The following is a 20,314-nucleotide window of genomic DNA, read 5'->3' on the forward strand; positions in this document are numbered from 1 at the left end:
GGAGCAATGTATTTGCTGGGCCACGTGCTTGGGGAGCCTCACTCAGCCAAGCAAAGCTGCAGCACCTTGACACACATCCTGCACCCACTGCGTTTCATGAGTCTAATTAAGTGCAGGAGCAGAAATGGTGGAGCACAACAGAGTGCTCGGAGGCTGGCTGTCCACAAAAGCTTCCTCAGAGCCGGATTGTTCAGATGAAGGAATGATCTCATGAGCAGATGGGAGAAAGGCTTTGCTTGTTCCACAGAAATCTGGGCTAGAGCAGACATGAGGAAATGCAGCACAGAAAACCATTGTGCTGGAGTGTGAGAGTGGAGCCAGCAGCCGAGGGGAGAAGGTGTCGGGGGGTGTCTGCTCCCCCGCTCCCAGCAGCAGCCACAGGAGCATCCAGGCAGTACACACAGCCTCTGACTTGGCTGTGAATCTGGCACCAGCACTCAGAGGGGGAATGGGGAACTCCATGGGGCACTGGGTCCACTCAGTGACAAGCTCTGGCAAAGGGGAGTGCCAGAGGTGCCACCTCCTGCACCACAGGACACACTCCCGAGGGGCTTAGGGACACCACCAAGCCCAGACAGGGAGAGAGATATTTGCAGACAGCAAAACTTGGGGTTTTTTCTTCTTTTAAATAAGGTTAATTATTTATTCATGCACAAAACACAGGTTATTGTTTGCTAAACAAATCTGTGCGCCAGTCTGTGTGCAGCTCTCTGTACGTGCCAAACGCCCAGTTTCTGAACAAATTGTGCCTCTGTTGGTCCAGAACTCTCTCTTGTGCTGGGCTGGGCTTGTTGTGTGCCCTCAGGGGGGTCAGATCCATCCCAAGGGGGCTATGGGAGAGGAGAATTCACTTTGGAGGGAAGAGATGTGCACCAGGGCTGGGTAGGAGCAAGAAGCTGCCAATGGGTCACAGGCACCACCATTCAGCAATGCCCAGGACCCAGCTCAGGCAGCAGAGATGGAGCATCCAGGGAGGGCTCAGCTGCTCCAGCTCCATCCAATCCCATCCATGGAACCATCTCAGAAGCACACTCAGGAACACCAGCGTCTCTGCAGCAGCCCAGGCACAGAAGTAAGGCCTCGCAGGGCTTTGTTATCACACCACACGGTTAAATGTCCTAAGCAATCTTTTTTTAAGGAAAACAAGTCTTTAGAAACAGAGGTGACCCCAGAAGTGATAAGTGAAGAGGTGCACCTGAAAGTCTGTTATCAGCTATTTGTGCCTGGCTCTGCCTCAGATTTCTCATTTCGATGTGACGGCAGCTGAAAATTGGATAGATACTGGCTTCACCTCAAACAAGACTTTCTCTTTTTGTCTTCAAGGGCAACTTAAGTGCTTTACCCTCTGAGGTCGGAGAGAATCGCAGGATGCTGGAAAAGGAGCATTCTGGAGCGGGAACCACAGTGCTGTTCTGCAGCACGGTTTGATAATTAAACTCCACGCTGAAGGAGGTGTGAGGGAGGCTGGGAAAGCACAAGTTTGCTCTTGACATCAGGTGCTGATGAGGATTTCCTTGCAAACAAAAAGCAGGTTAAATTTCCAGCACCAGTGACTCCTCCCAAGCCATATTCTGCCACCAGCGCTGTCTCCAGCCCAGGTCCCACATCCCAGGGGGACCCAGCTCAGGGAGATGCTGGTGGGGCTGGCTCTGGCACCGTTGAGGGCTGTCCTTGAGAGACACATGCCAGGGAAGGGAAGGGAAGGAGAGGAAAAGGGCAGAGGATCACTGGGGTCTCAGCCTGAGAGCAAATTCCTCCATCCATGACAGCACAAATCATGAGGAATAAACCAGAGCCCATTCTATCCCCAGTGCAGGGAGCAAGGGACAGAAAAGGGACAACTGGGATGCTGGGGTGAGAGGACAGAACTCCTTCTACAGAAAGGAGGCTCTGAGGAATGTTCCAAAGGAGAGGCAGAGAGCAAAAGATGTTCAGTCTGACAGAAGGAAATGGAGGGAAAGAGAGTTCCTGAGACCAGGCAGAGCTGGTAATGCCGTGATTCTCTCTAACTGTCCATCCCCTGGAAGAGACTGTGACAACCTGAGCAGCTGGAGAGCTCTCCCACCACCAAAACACCTGCATCTTACCTTAATCCCGAGCAGGATACATCACCCAGACTTCCCAGCATCCAGTGACAACTAATCCACTGAAATTTTCTCTCTCCCATCTTGACTCAAGCTCTGCAGCACAAGTGCAGATTCTGAATCAATACATTTCTTCTTCAGTCAATGTTTTTGTCGGTTTTTCCCTATAAACACCCATCCAATGCAACGTGTGAAACACAGATGTGCTGAGTGGGAAAGCTGAGTCTTTCAGGCTCATCCTGTGCCAGCATCACCAGTGAAGCCTTCCTGGGAGCACAGCTGGGGAGCAGTGCCATTACAGATGTGCTCTGCTGAGGGATCCCAGTGCTTCCTGGGCAGAGGAGCCCCATCAAAGCCAAGTAAATCCCTAAAGCCCTGGGTTTGCTCCATCCAGGCACATACTTCTGCCTGGATCCAGGACTGCAACTGGGAACTGTGTGTGGATCCTGCAGCTGGAGGGAGAGGATCCCATCTGGAGAACTCTGGTGCTGCCAAAGAGATTGGGGGTGAGATGTGTGCATAGAGCTGGGATGGACACCCACGTGTCCTGCCCCCAGGACAGCCCCAATACACCTGGCAGCAGCCTCTGAATCACTGGGAGACCTCAGTTCCCTGAAAGCCAAACCAAGAGCAGGAGGGAAAACCACAAGACCCATCCCTGCAACACTGGCCCAAATTCTCCCTGTTCCAGGAAAACACTTCCCTCTCTGCCAGCAATGTCCCCCTCCCCAGAAGGCACCAAGCCCCCTCCCCTTGCAGCACCTGAGGCACCATCCATGTTCACTGTGCAGACGAGGTCTGAGCAGCACTTCAGGATCTGCAGGAATGTTTCCCAGACTAATGCTGAGCTGCACAGACTCAGCCCAGCTCCAGTTTCCCACGAGACCCATTTTAAACCAGACCAAAGCCCCCTGGTCCCACTTCCCTTTATAATGAGTTGTCTATTTTTTCTTATACTTCGGTGGGAATTTTTTTCCCTTTAATACCAACAGCTGACACATTATGAGTAAAAGGAAGAGTTCACAGAATAAACTTCAGTGCATTAATTATTGAGGGATATAATCCAAATTTATTTAATGAATTAATAATAAGTCATAGGGGTATTTTAATAATGAAATACTTCTAGTTGTGTTTCAATAATTACGGCTGGCTTTCATAATTACACTGCTGCAGTGAAAATAAAATCAAAATCAATTAGGTGGTAGCAATTCTGTCCCAGGAGTTCCCTGTGCAACTCTATCTAGATCAGGTTTAAAGGGACACAACGAAAATCAATGTTGGTTTAAATTTCCAGCGTGCAACTCGTTCTGTGCTTCGCCATTGGGAGCAGCTGGGGCTTCCCTGTGTGCAGCCACTTCAGGAGATCAGGACTGGGTGTCCTTAGGAGGATCTGGGAGCAGAGCTCTCAAAAACTGTTTCCTTTTAAAGAAAACTCACATCTTGTCATAGCCAGTGATCCCAAGAACTGAACCCGGAATTCTGCTGGGCTGTCACCCTCTGTCTGTGGTGAGTGCCAAGAGCCCAAGGCGCTGAGAGAGCTGAAGATACCCCAGTGCTTGCTCCCCACACCAATTGTGCTTGTTTAGAGATAACACTGCCAGAGCAGTTTTCCAGAAAGGCAGACAAAATGTTGCTAATTCCCTCCCATTCCAGGGAACCTTTATCCCACCCTCCAGCTCAGCTGAACTCAGAAAGCAGCTGCGTTTCCTTAACCTTTTTCATCTCAAGAAAGAGTGTTTGGAACTGGGAAGAGCTCCCTTTTCAGCTTGTTGAGTCAAATTGTCACTTCCAGCAGCTGGGATCCTTCCCAGTGGCTGCAGAGCCTCACAGCTGGGCGGGCAGGAAGGCAGAGGTGGAGCTCTGGAGAAACCTCCTGCTTCCCCCAGCACCTGGATCCCCGCCTGGCAGGCAGCTGGGATCCCAGCTCTCCCTCAGGGTAGGTGACATCCATGTCCTCATAACCCAGCTGTGGGATGGAGATGGGCTCCAACACCAGCATTCCCCAGCACAGCTGGAACCCCAGGATGTGCTAACAGAAACAACACCAAACCCCTGAGCAGCACCACCTTTGGCACAGACAGAGCAAACCAAAAGAGTGGGAAAAGTGCTCAGGAAAAGGCTGGGCACGCTGCTGCTTGCATTTTGGGGGGATTTCTGAGTGGCCACACTCAGGTGAGCCCCACTGCAGGATGAGCTGAGCTCACTGCAGAGCCTGCCTGCCTCCCCCTCCCACCAGGCTGAAGGTGCAGCATCCAACCCCTCTCCCTTGGCAGCTGCAAGTCCTGTTCACAGTTCCCACATCTTTGAACATCTGGCTGCTCATCACAGAGGGCTTTGGAAAAAGATCCCATTCCCCAAAAGATGTTGCAGCCAGGATTTCTCCAGGCAGTGGTTTCTGGGGGTCTCACACAAGAACAACCCAGAAGCAGCAGAGTAACAGGGGACTGGCCCAAAACAGGAAGGGACGAAGATTTTTGGCATCAAAGATTAAGAGCCTTAAAACAGATGAGGGAAAATTCAAGTACAGCATTAAGGGCAAAGTATTCACAAGCAAGAGGTCAGTCAGACAATATTTATCCAGAGGGATGTCGTCACCAGAGGCTTGAGCACAAACAAGATGTGACACTTGGAGAAGGAGGCACGAGGGGCTGCAGTGCTGGTGTGAAAAATGGGTTTGTGCCTGAGGAAATGTTCAGCAGTGCTGGGGACACTGTGGGTGCTTCTCCCTGACACCCAAGACATTCCTGCTCTGCTCTTTGGCTCCCAGGAAAAGCAGATGTGGCTTCACTGGAAATAATTATTGGCACCTTGGTATTTGTGCCCTGTGTAATTTAAGGAGTGGGCAGTGTTGCCTGTGAGGAGATCACTGCCCTGTAATTCTGCAGCCAGGATGCAAATTCCCATCACATGCAGAGCTGCCACAGCTCTGCACCTCGGTGCCGCAGCGATGCTGCTGGGACAGTCCATGTTTTGGATTATACATGGAATGTAATACACTGTGCTAATGGCAGGGATCATTCTGGGGCGAATGCCCCTGATTCTGTCCTCCAAACACCAGCACAGGTCACCCTTGTTCTCCAGTAGCACTGGCAGCCTGGAGCTCCTGCCAGCAGGAGGGTTCACTGTAATCCTGGGAGAAAATGCATAAGAAGTCAACCCAAACCACCTTACACTCAGGGCTTTGCCATTGCTTCTGCAACTCAGAGGATCCAAAACATTCACATTGAAGAACTTGCATATTTTGCACAAAAATAATGGATAGTTAAGTAAAAATGGGCCCAAATTCCTGAGCTTGTATTTGTTACCTAGAGAACAGTCCCTTGGCTTACATTCCAATGCCATCGGTTATTCCTTCCCATGCCCTGCTTTGAGCTGCTGCTCAAACCATGTGGACTGTCCTCTAAATTACCCAGTGCTCCTTCCAACTCCTTAATTAACTCCAAGTCCCAAAAGAAGATCCAGAGCAGGAGCACATCCCACAAACAGCCTGCAGCTGCACATTCTCACACACTCATCCAGCCAACAGGACATGGCTGCGAGGCCAAACCTCGGGTGTGAAGGCTCCTGCCCCAAACCAAACCCAGGGATGTTCAGCACGTGGAGTCAGCCCAGGAAATGGGAAATCATTCTGTTTGTGCAGCAGCAGCAGCACTGGGCACTCATGGGAGCTCCCACAGGGTGGGATGGGGGTGCCAGGGAGACACAGCACAGCCCCCAGGCAGGGGAAGCCTGTTCCTATTTTTGCTATGGGACAACATTGCTCCTCAAAACATCAACTGCTTCCCTGTGAGTGCAACGTGCATGGAAAGCAAAATTCCAGTTGAACATAGCAGTCCTTCACAGTGAGAGTTATCTGGTGCTGAAGCAAAGGCTGTGGGTTCTCCATCCCTGAAAATATTCACAACTCACCTGGAAGAAAGGCCCAGGACAACCTGCTCGAGCTCTGAAGTCAGACCTGACTGCAAAGCCCACCCTCCTTTGAGCAGGAGGATGCATTTCACCTAGGATACACGATGCCACCTGCAAGCAAGAGCCTCTGTGGGTGGTGGGTCCTCTGGAGGCACCAGCTCTGCTCCTCCATCGCTCAGGAAGGGGTCCATGTACAGATAATTGATGCATTTTCAACTCGCAAATGCAGCACAAACTTCCCTCAGAAACATCTAATTCACATTTTAAGTAACAAAAGGGCTCAAATCCCTTTCTTGCCTATTTAGTCATGCTGCATTTGGTAGAAGTGAGATGAAATGCTCAGCTCAGGGAAGATCAGAGAGAAATTGTATGATTTCCACATTATAGGATAATTCCACGGCTGACTTACCCAAATGTGCAAGATGAGACGCCACACTCAGACAACGTTCACCATGCTGAGCTGAACTCTTGGGTCTCAGAGTCAAAGGAGAAGGGAGCAAGCAGGGGGAGCAGGATTAGCAAGAGAAGAACAGATGGGGCCTTGGAGCATCAGGGTATAAAGGAGAGCAGTGGGAAGGTGCTGGATGCAGGAATCTGGCTGCAGTACCAGCAGAGAGGAATGCCTCAGAGGAATAAGAGGGACCTGGCCAGGTCTGGACACCTCCAAGGTGAGCTCACACCTGTGGAGTGCCCTCTCATCCCCCCCACCCTCAGCTGCTGGTAGGGGTCTCTGCCTCTGAGCATCCCCCTTGGTGCAGGTGGAGGCTGGCAGAGGGAGGCAGCCCAGCTGCAGCCCCCTGGCAGCCACCTCTTTGTATTTCACGTTATTTATTTTTAAGCATCTGGGCCTCTGCACTGAGGCAGATGCTGTGACTGTCCCAGTCACAGCCTCCTGACCAGCCACTCGAGGGCTTTACCTGCTTTATGAGGTCTGGACGCTGCCTTTCTTTCCCTTTCCTTTTGTTGATCAAACTGAATTTTATCTCAGAGCAGACCATCTTTCCAGAACAGAAGGCATAAATGCTTCATCTTGACAAAGCTGAAACCAAGCCTTTGTTTTGCCAAAAATACCCCTTTCACTTCTCATTTTGTCCTGCTAGTCACCAGATTAAATCCACATTAACAAATATTGTCGCTCATCCCAGAAGTACATTTTTTGGAAAGCAAAGTGTTTTTGACAAAAAGCATCATCCTGCTCTCCCAGTCCACCACAAGCACATGGGGAGGGGAGCAGGAGCCTTCCCCAGCCCTTGGCTCATGGTGAGCACAGCTCTGCCTGCTCAGCCAGGCAGGGACAGCTCTAATGAACCCTCCCAACCTCACCACTGTTTATCTCACCCCTGTTAATGGTGGCTGTGTGTTTGTTTCAGCTGAGCTCCTGTGGCTCCCATCTCTCAGAGGTTCCTGCAGCCCCCACCTGCCAGAGCTGCTGCTCCAGCCGAGCCAGGGGCTGCCCAATGCCCATCCCAGCCCTTCAGGAAGCACTTTTCCACCTGGCTGTGCACAGGCAGAGAGCACAGGGTGAGGTTTGGTCCCATGGAGCTCCTGGCTGGGGACTGTCCCTGCCATTGGCCATCCACCTCCAAAGCTGCTGCACAGAGACACTCACAGCCAGTTATCTTCCAGCCCAGTGCAATTTAATTATCAACTTGGAAGCTCTCCAGCAAAGCATAAAAAGTCAACCCATTGCAGTTGTTTAGGTGTATCATTGCCCTGCTAATTGAGTTTGATGGGAATTTCAAGAGGACTTTACGATATTTTCCTTCATTGCTGTTATGTTTAAGTCTTCCTCATTCTCTGAGTTGCTGAAAGCAGAGGAGGGGTAGGAAGAGACCTCCCTTCATCCCCAGAGTAGGAGTAGTGGATAATGTGCAGGGAGATTACTCCTTACTGAGCCATATCTCTCTTTCTGAGACCCAATTCCCTTTTGAGGAATGCTGCCATGAACATCAGCTCCTGCCAAACTACAATAACCTCCCCATTTGTGTCTGTGCACGGGGATTTCCACCAGTGCCAGACAACAAAACCAACCTCAGTCCTGCCATGGAGCCAGAGGATGTGACAAACAGTTCACAGCCAGGCCCAAAGCCCCAGCTGTAACCAGAGAGCCCAGATCTCTATCTCCATGAGAATCAGGAGCATAAAGGGTGCTCGGGGAGCTGGCACTGCTCCCACTGTGCCAGCACAGCCAGGATGTGCCACATGGCACTGCAGGGTTGGCTCCCAGTTCAGGGCATCCCCTGGGAAAGGGCAGGAGGAGTTCTGGAAAGTGATTCTGTGACACACAGACTCTGTGAATATTCTCCCTTCTGTTGTTGCTATTTAAACTCTTAAGGTGCAGTCAGGCTAAAAAGGATAAATAGAATCACTGAATTTGTACACAAAGCCCCCCAGTGCCCCTGCCCAGTGCCCAGGAGTCAGTGCAGAGGGTTTCACTGACCAAAAGGCTCAGCAGCCAGTGACATGCCACTGAGGCCAACAGGACCAACAAGGAGAGGGGGGAATGGTGTCACTGAGAACCCCACAGGCAGAAACTACAGCTGAGAAGCTGCTTAAACAGGCTCTGCTCAGAGACACCTGCACTTTGCTTCAGGGCAGGACCCCAGAAGCCAGGTGTCACCTCAGGCTTTATCCCTGTGTCACCCTCCAGAGCCTCTTCTGTAAATCCAACAGCAATGAAGGAAGGGGAGGCATAAAACCAACACCAGGTTCTTCCTGGTGGGAGGTTTGCTGGGTGGCCACAGCAAGGCAAGGCTGGCACAGGGCATCGCAGCCCCGGGCAGTGCCAGGCAGGCAGCGAGCAGCCCCTGCCCTGCACCCGCCTCTGCTGCCCAGGCACTCACACTGAGCCGGTTCTGCAGCCAAACACGGCAAAGTTTTGGATCTTCCCAGCTGTCAGCCTTGGTTCTGGATCGGCACTGCTCACCCAGAGGGCTCTGACCGCCTCACCCACGTGCCAGGAGCCAGGAGCAGCAGCTGGTGCTTCATCCCTGCCCGTGCTGGGCTGCTGGGCCCGGGCACGGTGCCAGGCTGCTGATATCCACCGTGACGTCTGCTCTCCAGCCACAGCAGCTCCCAGACACGGGGGAAGGAAGAGACACTTTTCTTCTCACATCAGGAGCCGTGGCAGCAGCACACGTAATCCGCGCTGGCACCAGATTCTCCATTTCGTGTTTGAATGATGCTGCCACAAACATTTATTGTCACAAAAGAGGTTATTCAAACATGAGCAATTAGGCAACTATATTAGCATATTTTTCATTGTAATATTACAACAAAGGGTATATTCCTCCCAGTGAATGTATTTATAGGCTTTCGGAGCTAATATTTGTTTAAATGATTAATATGTTTTTCAAATACATGTGACAAGTGTGGCAGAAATATTTTTATCTCCACAAACAATGTTCTGAAAGGCGAGAGCTCAGAGTCTCTGGGAGGGCTGTTTTCCAGGTTCAACAGAGTTTTTCAAGACATACAAGTTATATTTTTATCATCATGAATTGCAAGAGAAGGCCTTTCTCTGAGGAATGTTTAGAAATAAGCTGAGGCTGCATGGCCTCCACCCTTCTGTACAGCACCTTACCAAAGAGCCCCTGGATTCTCCCTGCAGTCAGGTCACCATTTCCATCCAAAGTGTGTCTCTTACTCTTACTGAGAAAATCCCAAAGAGTGGATGGTTCAAAGCAAGGCTTAGAGCAAAGGTGTGTTGAGTTTTTAACCAACATTTCCCTTTACTGAACATCTTAACAGGAAGGGTCACAGGATTTTAATCACAATTCTGGTGTGTGGATGGTAGGAGTCAACTTCCAGAGTTCTATGCTCCCTTTTCTGATCGCCTCCATGGACAAGCACATCCTTCAAGTCTGAGTGATCTGTTAACTCTCTCACTCTTGCTTTTCTTAAGATACAAGAGAAAAACACATAGAGAAGTAAATTCAAAAAGGTTAGTATTGACTTGTCTGGAGCTGAGGGGTTCTGGTTGGAGGGAGCAGAGCTGGGGGTGGTGCTGCCAAGCCCCTGGACCAGACACCAGCAGGGACCCCCTCACTGCCCTGCCCAGAGGAGTGAGCTGGTTCCTACCACCCAATCCCCTCCTGATCTGGGATTTCCCCCCAATTGATTTCTGTCAAAATCGATCAGACCCTGCTCCTGGGGTTTGGGTGAGAAGGGGCAGGGCTGGGACAGGGCATTATGAGGTACTGCTGTTCATTTAGCACCCAGCACAGAAGTGTGGAGGAGCTGTGAATAAGCCTCCAAATGCCAGCAGGTCCCAGAGCAGCACCCAATGATGTCATCCCACCCTGCTGGGTCGAGGCACTCTGGTTTTGGGGGCAGACCCGTGTGGGACAGCAGCCTCAAGGACCTGCAGTGTCCTTCCAGACATTAAAAGCCACAGGGCTTTCCCCACTGACAATCCTCATGTCCTTGGCAGCCTTCTGGAGCTGGCAGAATAAAGTGACACTAGCAGAGGAGTATGAGATGCCTGTGCTTGATGCCGTGGCTGAAATCTCAGCCTGGGGTTTTTCTGCCTGTTCAAGTCCTCCTTCCCTTTTAAACAACAAATGAGTTATTTACATTGCACTTGGCCGTGCAAGGAAGTGGAGTCTGAAGAGGAATATATGAACACCACCTGTGGAACTGAAATAGCCATCATCATCATCTGCAGGGGAAGTGGCTGCGGGCTCAGCCTGCTGTCTCTGGGAGCAGAAACTGCCACGGGCTCAGAGCTGGTGCTGCTCAGGGGGATGAACAGCTGAAGGGAGGGGAGGGACAGCTGGGGCAGCTCTCCAGTGACAAACCAGGGTCCCCACACTGCAGGTGACATGCTCTGCCCCACGCTCAAACCAAACCCTGCCATGGATGGGCATTTGCTCTTCTTTGAGGCACAGATTTAAGCTGCTCAGACCCCAAGCTCCCACCAGGTCCTCTTGACACCCAGCTCTAGCAGACCAGCCAGGTCTGACCTCCAGTGCTGTTGGTGCCAGCAAATCCCCAACCTCTGCAGGGACAGCTGACACTGAACTCAACAGCATGGTGGCACAGGGGACATCACTCTGTCCTTCCCAGAATGGCTCCACAGGGCCTGGCCTGCAGCCTGTGGGGTTGATATCTCTGCGATTCAGAGAGGAGTTTAAAGGACCATTTCCAGCCAGGGCCCTTCTCTTGGCATCCTCTGACAGCTCCCTGAGCCACCACAATGCTCTTAGTGTGGAAACCCCCAGCTTGGGCAGGTCCCTGGAGGACACAGCTCTGGCAGAGCAATTCATCCCTCTCTGAAGAAGAGGAATCTCTCGGCAGCAGAAGCTGAGACATGAGGTGATGGCTGCCCCATCCCTGGAAGCGTTCAAGGCCAGGTTGGACAAGGTTTGGAGCATCCTGGGATAGTGGAAAGTGTTGCAGTTCATGGCAAGGGGTTGGAGCTGGATGGGCTTTAAGGTCCTTCCACACAAACCATTCTGTGATTCTGTGCTGGCACTGATGAGGGGCTCCTGTCCCTGTCCAAGACCCCACAGCACCTGCCCCTTCCAGTCCTCCCCAGCCTGAGGTCCCAGAGCTCCCCTTGCAAAGATCAGCTGCAAACCTCGGTGAAATCTGAACAGCAACTGACACCTTGCAGCCATGCTGGAAATGTGGTTTTCCACCACTGCTGCTATTGCAGGGAGAGCAAATTCACAGACAAATCCATGACCCCAGATTCTTTTAAAAATTCTCCAAACAGAGCCTTAGAAATGCATGGCTTTGCTCAAGATCACCCTGTTTGTGTTGGTACGAGGCCAAAATCCATGAAAAATAGCATGCATGCCAAAAAAATCAATTTTATATAATAAATACAGATCATTTGGATGTTTCTTGCCAAAAACAATGCAAACATATACATCCTTCGTGATTCTTATCAGAGCACAGCTGAATCTTTAATACACTCCACAGACAGGCTACTAAAAGGCAAGAAGACTGCTCAATGGTTAAAGTTTCCTCATGTCCATCCCTTGCAATGGCTTTAATGGTCAAAAGTGTGAAATTCAGTTAAATGCAAAACTTAATAAACCAAACCCCAAATTTTCTTCTAAGTAAAACCCTATTTTTAACAAAGAATAGGGGCTGGTGTAAAAAATAAATATATTTGGCAGCACTAGAATTGCTTTATGTCGCTGCAAAAATGTTTACCAAGGAGTAGCTGCTCTGAGCTCCACATTCCCAACAATCTCATATGTTTAAGGTCCACAAGAGTGTCAGGGCACTCAGCAGCATCCAACACCATTTCCTGGAACACAAACGTGTTACAGCAAATGGTTTAAATTCTCCATTACAACCTAGGTGGAATAAATAAAATATTCCATCTGCCTAATGTGACATGCAGATCAGACCCCTGTGGGTAATCCTGGAGTTTGCAAAGGTGCATATGGGATGCTCCAGCAAATTTAATAAATGTAAAGGAGGTTGTTTTATTTTTTAAAATAACCTTTATGTTATCCTTGCTGTAAATTATGTAAGGGGATGCTATCAAAATGTGACACACGTGCTGCACATGCTCACAGGGGAAAGGCAGCGCCGTGCCAGGCACTGCTGACAGCCTGGGGCTCACCTGTGCCAGGCACTGCCAACAGCCTGGGGCTCACCTGTGCCAGGCACTGCTGATAGCCTGGGGCTCACCTGTGCCAGGCACTGCCAACAGCCTGGGGCTCACCCGTGCCAGGCACTGCCAATAGCCTGGGGCTCACCTGTGCCAGGCACTGCCAACAGCCTGGGGCTCACCTGTGCCAGGCACCGGCGGGATGGGGGCGGCAGGAGCGGGATGGGGACAGCAGGAACGGAATAGGGACAGCAGGAACGGAATAGGGACAGCCGGAGCGGGATAGGGGCAGCAGGAATAGGGTGGAGGCAGCAGGAATAGGATGGGGGCAGCAGGAATAGGATGGGGGCAGCAGGAATAGGATGGAGGCAGCAGGAATAGGATGGGGGCAGCAGGAATAGGATGGAGGCAGCAGGAATAGGATGGGGGCACCAGGATTGGAATAGGGACAGCAGGAACGGGATGAGGGTAGTAGGAGTGGGATAGGGACAGCAGGAATAGGATGGGGGCAGCAGGAACGGCATGGGGACAGCAGGAATAGGGTGGGGGCAGCAGGAATAGGGTAGGAGCAGCAGGAGCAGGATGGGGACAGCAGGAATAGGGTAGGAGCAGCAGGAATAGGGTGGGGGCAGCAGGAATAGGGTGGGGACAGCAGGAATAGGGTGGGGGCAGCAGGAATAGGGTAGGAGCAGCAGGAGCAGGATGGGGACAGCAGGAATAGGGTAGGAGCAGCAGGAATAGGGTAGGAGCAGCAGGAGCAGGATGGTCGCCCTGGGCAGCCGGCGCTGCATGGACCGCACGCTCCCGCCTGCCTGCAGCAGACGCTTTATACAAAACACACCGTTCCCTCCCACAGCCGGTGTTTGTGGCAGGAACACAGCCCCCAGGGATGGCTGGGCTGCTCGGTAAGGCCTCCTGGAAGCTGGAGCAATTCCTATTTTTAGTTTTCCTTCAGTGAAACATCGCTGCGGCCGCTGTTCACGCCGCTCGCTGGCTGTGCCCGCCGGGAGCGGCACCGCTCCCTTCCCCTCGGGAAGTGGCCGATCCTGGAGCCAGGCTGGGGACGCCCTCCCTGTCACTGGAGCCTCACATGGAGATGGGGACTGTGGCACACAGACCCCGCACTGCTGTGCACCCACCACTGTCCCCCTCCTGCTGTCCCCCCCAACACTGTCCCCACACCAGCCCCCCACCCACTGGCAGCCCCTTCTGTGCAAGCAGAGCAGGAAAAGCTGCTTGAACCCAGCTCTAGGGAATTTGAGGAGGTTTTTTTCCTCCTTTTTTAAAGCATTAGTTATAGTGGAGAGGCTGTGTTTCACAGCAAAGTTTGCAGGAACTATCAGGGAGTGTGGAACTGCTCGTGGTGCTGCCTAATGAAGTGTGTTTGAAATATTGAAGTATATGATAAACCATTATGTAAATTAAATTCATTGATAGCTCTGCTATGAAATTGCTCTGGTAGCAGAATAGTAGATAAACATGGAGCTTAGAAGGTGTCATTTATTCATCCTTAAAATGGTTTCAAGTTTCTAGTGATTCATTATCATTCAGCAGAAAACAAAGAGATCATTCGTTTCACAACTAAACTCCAAGACAAGCTCTGGGATTTTGCAAGTGCCCATGCCAGGCTGAGGTGTTTCAGGTGCTCAGATTCTTCCAAACCAGGTCCTTTTTCCTTGCAGGTCCTGCCTTTGCCAGCTGAAAGGGAAAATTCATTCTGGGGCTGAGCAAGCCCAGGAGGGACCGGAGGAGGAATGTGCAAAGAGGATAAAGAGCAAGACCAATAGCTCCTGATGCTTCCCAACAATGGAAATGGCATTTGCTATGCTCCCTCTTCCATCACCCACTGCTCCACAGCCCTCCCAGCAAGGGCCATGCAGCCTCAGGGTGGGTCAGTTTTTGTCTCCATGCAGGCACATGGGGAAGGCTGGGGCCAGCCTATTCCCCTGTGGCCTTGTCAGTTTGTACATTCACCAAGTCTGGAACAACCTTTACCTGAATTGGAACATTCTTCAGGTAAAGAATTGGAAGAACAATTCTTTACCTGAATTGCAGCTAAAGATGTCTCTGCAGGGCTCTGCTCCAGAGCAAAGGCTCGGGGCATGGAGCAGAACATCCCACCAGAGATCCTGGGGAGTTACTGGGTCACAAGCAGGACATCACCACCACGACCATCCACATGGCCCAACCAGCCAGGCACAGCTGTCCCTGGCCACAGGAGCAGGGTGGACACGGTGGTGCAGGATGGACACGGTGTCCTGGCGGTGCAGGGTGAGAGCAGAGCCATGAGGGGTTAATGCTCCCGCAGCCGCCAGCCAAGCGTGCTGGGAAGGAGACAACCCGCTGCTCTGAAACTAATTTTACAGCTTAACTCCTATCAAATATCCTGGGCCCCCCTCAAAAACCCTCTTTGAGAGGAGTGCTCCTAACCCGTTGGAAAAGCCGTGGCGTGTTTTGATTGGCAAGGTTTCCTCCAGACGGTGGGAGTTATAAATGAACATCTCAGCAGGGCCTGGAAAAGTCCAGCTCATTCTGCCAGCCCGAGACGGCGCGAGCGCCTCTCCACGGGGTCTGTCCCTCACTGGAGCCCCTCCATCCCATTACATAAGCCCCAAACAGGACATTACTGCATGTGTGTGAACAACTCGTGTTACAGGAACAGCAACTCCTATTCACCGGGAAAATTGCTGTAGCTCTCAAAAGGCCCCTTTTCTCACAGCCTCCCGGCCTGGAGAGCCCAGGGAGCTGCCATCTGCATGGGCAGGGACAAAGTCTGGCTCAAGCTGCTGCACCCACCACTCCTCGCTGGAATCTTCATGTGGGAGCAGGCTGTGAACCACAGGGGCCCTGCCTGACCACACAGCCCCTGCCCATGGCTGTCCTGCTCAGGGCTGCACACGCCAGCATGAGCCCCAGGAGCAACCAGCCCTCCACTGAGAGAGACCTCAGGGCTCTGTGCCGAGCTGTGCCACCTCTCCACGCCAGTCCCACAGCCCTGTGGGCAGCCAGCCCACCCAGCCCACGGGGGGTCATTCCCAGGGACAGTCCCCCTGCTGACATTCAGATGCCAGTCAGTTTTTCAGGGTGAACAATGGAAGAGGGGGCTGTGCTGGGCACTGGGTGTCCCTTGATGGATGGAGACTCAGCTGCTCCTACATGAACCACCCCAGAATGGTTTGCCCCCTCCAATCCATGCCATGCCTCCTAAAGCCTCTGGAAGACACTGGAAGCAGGGATGCAGGCCCATTCAAAGGTGTGCCCTGGCTCACAGAGATGGGTATCTGGGCCCCCAGGGCCTTCCCCACACACCAGGCATTGCTGCTCACCACAAAATACCCCCAAACCCTTGCTGCCTTCCCTGTCCCATCCCCAGTGTCCTGACCAAGCCAGGTGGCTGGAGGGCAGCTGCTGTGCCCTGCCCTGCCCTGCTGTGCTGGTGCTTCCCGGAGCTCTGCTGATGCAGGGTGACAGATTGCAGCCATAAGTCACCAAGTGCCACCAGCCCATGATGTGTTATTGCAATACATCACCGGCATGACGGGCGGCAGGACCACGGACCCAGCCCGCGCCCTTCATCAGGCATTTCATTCTCCAGTTCTCAACTTCTCTCCTTTTCCCAGAAAATTAGGGCTGTGTTTACAGCACACGGGCTGGGAAGTTCCCCAGGTTACTCCATCAGCAGGCAGGGAAGTGGCAGCAGCCACTTTCCCAGCAGGAGCACAAGCCCCTCTGCATGATGAGCAGGTCAGGCTGTCCCTCTGGCTGTGACCTCTTCCCACAATTTAAAAGTCACCACTGGTTTATCGATCCTGCTTTCCCTTCCCTTCCCTTCCACAGAGCATAGAGGGATGCCTTGAAGAGGCCATTTCTGTTGTAAGACAAGTTTTCCCCAAGTCCCACACCTTCAGCTGATCCCAAACCATTTCCCACGTGCAGCATGTACCTGGCAGCTTAGATCCACTGCCCGGGACTCAGCCTGCTGCTGGGCAGGTGGCTCTGCACACCCTGCAAAGCACAGGCCATCAAAAACTTTGTTGCTCTGTGCAAACTCTATTCTCATCAGCAGCTGCTGTAGCCACTTCTGTCCTCATCCCTGGCACCTCAGAGCTCTCCCTGAAGCCAAACCAGATCCTTCCAGCCCCCCTCGGGGTCACTGCTCCCCGCTAGCCCTGGTGTGACTGTGACCACTGCACAAACCCCTCAGAGGCAAAGCAGCTCTGGGGCTCCAGGGCACACGGGGTGAATCTGCAATTGCTTCAGAGAGGAGCTGAAAACGTATCTCTCCAGCTGGATTTTGGGCTGAATTCAGGTTGAATGCTCACTGTGAAGGGGCTCAGCTCCTGGTGTCAGTGCAGAGTGAGGAGGAAAGGCTGGTGCCACGCAGTAACAATTCAATTACTTGCTGGGGATGCTGGGGAGAGCTCTGCTCATTTTGATGCTGTGGAGTAACTCATTTCATGCTGCAATTGCAAAGCACTCACTAGTCCCACACACACATAGCCCCTGGAGAGCCTTTTCCAATTAATAATCATTAACATTCACTGCTTCAATAAGTAAAATGATTTCTGCATCATCAAAGAGGGCTGGCTCCTCTTGAAAGCCAGGCAGCGTGCTCCAGGCTGGCACTCTGACAGCCATGTGAGTCTGTGGGGCACGTGCTGGAGCAAACACCTTCCCAAAATGCCCTGTGACAGCACAGAACCCACTGATATCCTTCTATTTCATCTTCCCGTGCTCTTGTGTTTATCCTTTACTTACTCATTATCATTTCTGCAGTAGGAAATTCTAGCCAAGCAGATTAACACACTGTGAATATCTGGCTTTGGGAAGGATCTCCCTGAGCAAGTGGCAGGTTTGGAAACTGCACCTTTGCTGGTAAGAGGATTTGCTGCTCGATATTTTTACCCACAATTAGCTTTGCCTTTGTAACATGCAGCAGAAACTGAGGACTGGCACAAGAGCAATCCCTTTATGTTTATTTTGTAGGAAAATTTTATCATGCATCTGTTGGCATCCAGATTTTAAAAGTTCATCCAATGTTAATCGTGTGGCAATTTACATTTGTCTGTGACCTGTTGTTCATCTGCTGCTGGCACTCAGATATCAAATTGCACTTCTAATTTTAGGCGCTGGAGTTTGCCAGGTGTATTTTTGCAAATGAATTTTTGTCCTGTTTTTTGGAGGGTCACACACACAGATCCTCACAGCCATGTGTGCTCATCCAGCCCCAGGGACACACCTTGTGTATCTGTGGCAAACCCATCTTGAATTTGGGGTAGATTCATGGTAATCTGGAGAAAACAGAGAGCCCAAGGCACCACCAGCTCTCTGTGGAGCTTATCTGCAATGAGGTTCTCAAACACCCCTCTCCTGCTGAAGGTGGATGTCCCCTGGCCTCAGCTGCCCATGCAGTCAGGTGGGACAGAGCTGGACCAACAGTAGCCCCTCCACCAACCCCAGACCTGGCACACCAGCTGTGACCTCACACAGCCTTCCCAAAACACAACCTGCCCCTATCTCTTCAGCACATTCCCCACTGGAATCAATTTCCCCTTTTGAAGCTGCACAGAAATTCAGTACAATTCCAGTGCCTCATGCTAACCTGTCACTCCAGGGGCTGTGGGGCCAACAGGGATCTCGTGCTCTGTGCTCACAGCACCAGGGCCACAGGAACAAGGGACAGAGCAAAAAAAGAACTTGTGAGGTCAGGCTGGGTGCCAGCGGGCCGGGCTGTGAGGCTCGGGGCAGGGGATGCCTCCCAGCACGCTTTGTCCGTGAGCAGCGCTCATGCCAAGCGCCAGGGCGAGCAGGGAATAGGTCATTCACGCTTGAGCTGAAATCCCAGTCGCATTATATCACTTACAGCTAATTAGCAGGCTCCAGGCACAATGCAGCCAGACACTGTTTCTTGCAGAAATGGAGAACTGGGGACAGCCCTGAGCGCAGCGCTCGCCAGGTTCCGTGGCAGCACAGACCACGTTCACCTCCTCCCTCCCTCCCTGCTTGGGGCTGGGTGTGAACCTCCCAGCGTGGGCTGAACCCAGCCAGTGACAGGTTATGCTGGAAGGCTTCAGGAAAGTGTTCCCAGAAGAAAGGCTGCATTGATCTGCAGGGGCAGGGTCCTGGTTCTCCCCCACACTCACAAGGTTGGGTTCCTCTGCACTCCTGGATGTCCAGGCAGCCACAGGGACTGAGTCAGCCTCTGCCCTCTCCATCACTTGTCGCAGACATCTTTTATGAAAAATCCTTTCCTTAGGATTTTTCCTCCTGAGAAGCTGAGAGGCCTCAGAAACAAAATGTAAACAATGGTTATCTGCTGCTGTGGAATGCAACAGGTGAATCTTTGATTGGCCCATGTTGGATGTTTCTAATTAATGGCCAATCACAGCCCAGCCGGCTCGGACAGAGTCCAAGACAAAGCCTTTGTTATCATTCTTTCTTTTTCTATTCTTAGCCAGCCTTCTGATGAAATCCTTTCTTCTATTCTTTTAGTATAGTTTTAATATAATATATATAATAAAATAATAAATCAAGCCTTCTGAAAGATGGAGTCAAACCCTCGTCTCTTCCCTCACCCTCAGACCCCTGTGAACACGGTCACAATCACTCACCTGGAGGCTGTAGCATCATTGTCTCCAAATGCCACCAAGGGGCTGCAGGGCGAAGCCACACTGCTCCAGGGACAGCAGCCAGGCTTGGTGACGCAGGGCAGCCACTCTGGCTGTGAGGGACCATACGGAAAGGGGCTGCACGTCTGCACTCCTTGCCAGACCTCTGAACTCCCCTGCCAGCACACAGGGGCTGGGCAAGCCTCTCCAGGCCCTCAGAGTGTGCAGGGTACAGCAGGAAGGTCTGAAAGGCAGAGGACAGGTGGAAGCAGAGCAGGACCCTGCTGGTCTCCCACCTGCTGACCCCAGGAAGGCAGGGCTGCAGCTGCCAAAACCGAGCCTGGACACAGAGAACCACGAGAACCACGGAAAGAGCCAAGGATTCCCCCGCTCCCCCATCAGCATCTCCTGTTGCCTGGTTTGGCACAGGTCTGTCCCCATCGTGGGGCTGCCCCTGGTGCAGGGCCAGGGAAAGGATCTTCCCATTAAGAGAAGAACCAGGGCAAACAAGGCAGGACTGTGCAGGAACAGGAGTGAGCCAGAGATGGGGCAGGGTTCCTCCAGTGAAGGATGGGCAACTCCAGCCTAAGTAGGGCCAAAGCCTGGTTCCATCCAATCAAGATCATGAATTTCCTGGTTTTCCCAGATGAGCCTGAGGTATCTGGCCTCAGTCAGGACACCAGAAGAGCCCCAGTTAAGGACTCAAGCCCTTCTGACAGAACGCAGATTTGCACTGCTGTTCCATTTTGCTTCTGAAGGTGCCCAAAGCAGAGGGAAATGAGGATGGGAAGCAGGCAAGCATTTTGCCTTCTGTCATGGGTTGGAGAAGCGTGCTGGGCTGGCTCTGTGGGAGGAGAACTGACCTCCCAGCACAGCTGGGGTGCCCAGTCCTTGATGCCCAGCAGGGCAGGTGGGACTGGGAGCAGAGGAGGTGACAGTGGTGGCTCTCATCTACAACCACCAGTGGGATTTTGGAATTAAAGCAGCCGTGCCCAATCTCTGAGACACACTGCCCCCAAAGAGGAGCAGGGACACACAGGGTCACCCTGCACAGCTGGTGCCCTTCCACCATGCTCCAGGTCAGTGCTGGTGGTGGCAGAGACCCCCCTGTCCCTCTGTCCCCTCTGACAGGACCCCCCAGC

The sequence above is a fragment of the Agelaius tricolor genome, unplaced genomic scaffold, assembly GCF_023055355.1.
Source record: "Agelaius tricolor isolate 1412-34295 unplaced genomic scaffold, bAgeTri1.0.p SCAF_20, whole genome shotgun sequence".
Classification (NCBI taxonomy): domain Eukaryota; kingdom Metazoa; phylum Chordata; class Aves; order Passeriformes; family Icteridae; genus Agelaius; species Agelaius tricolor.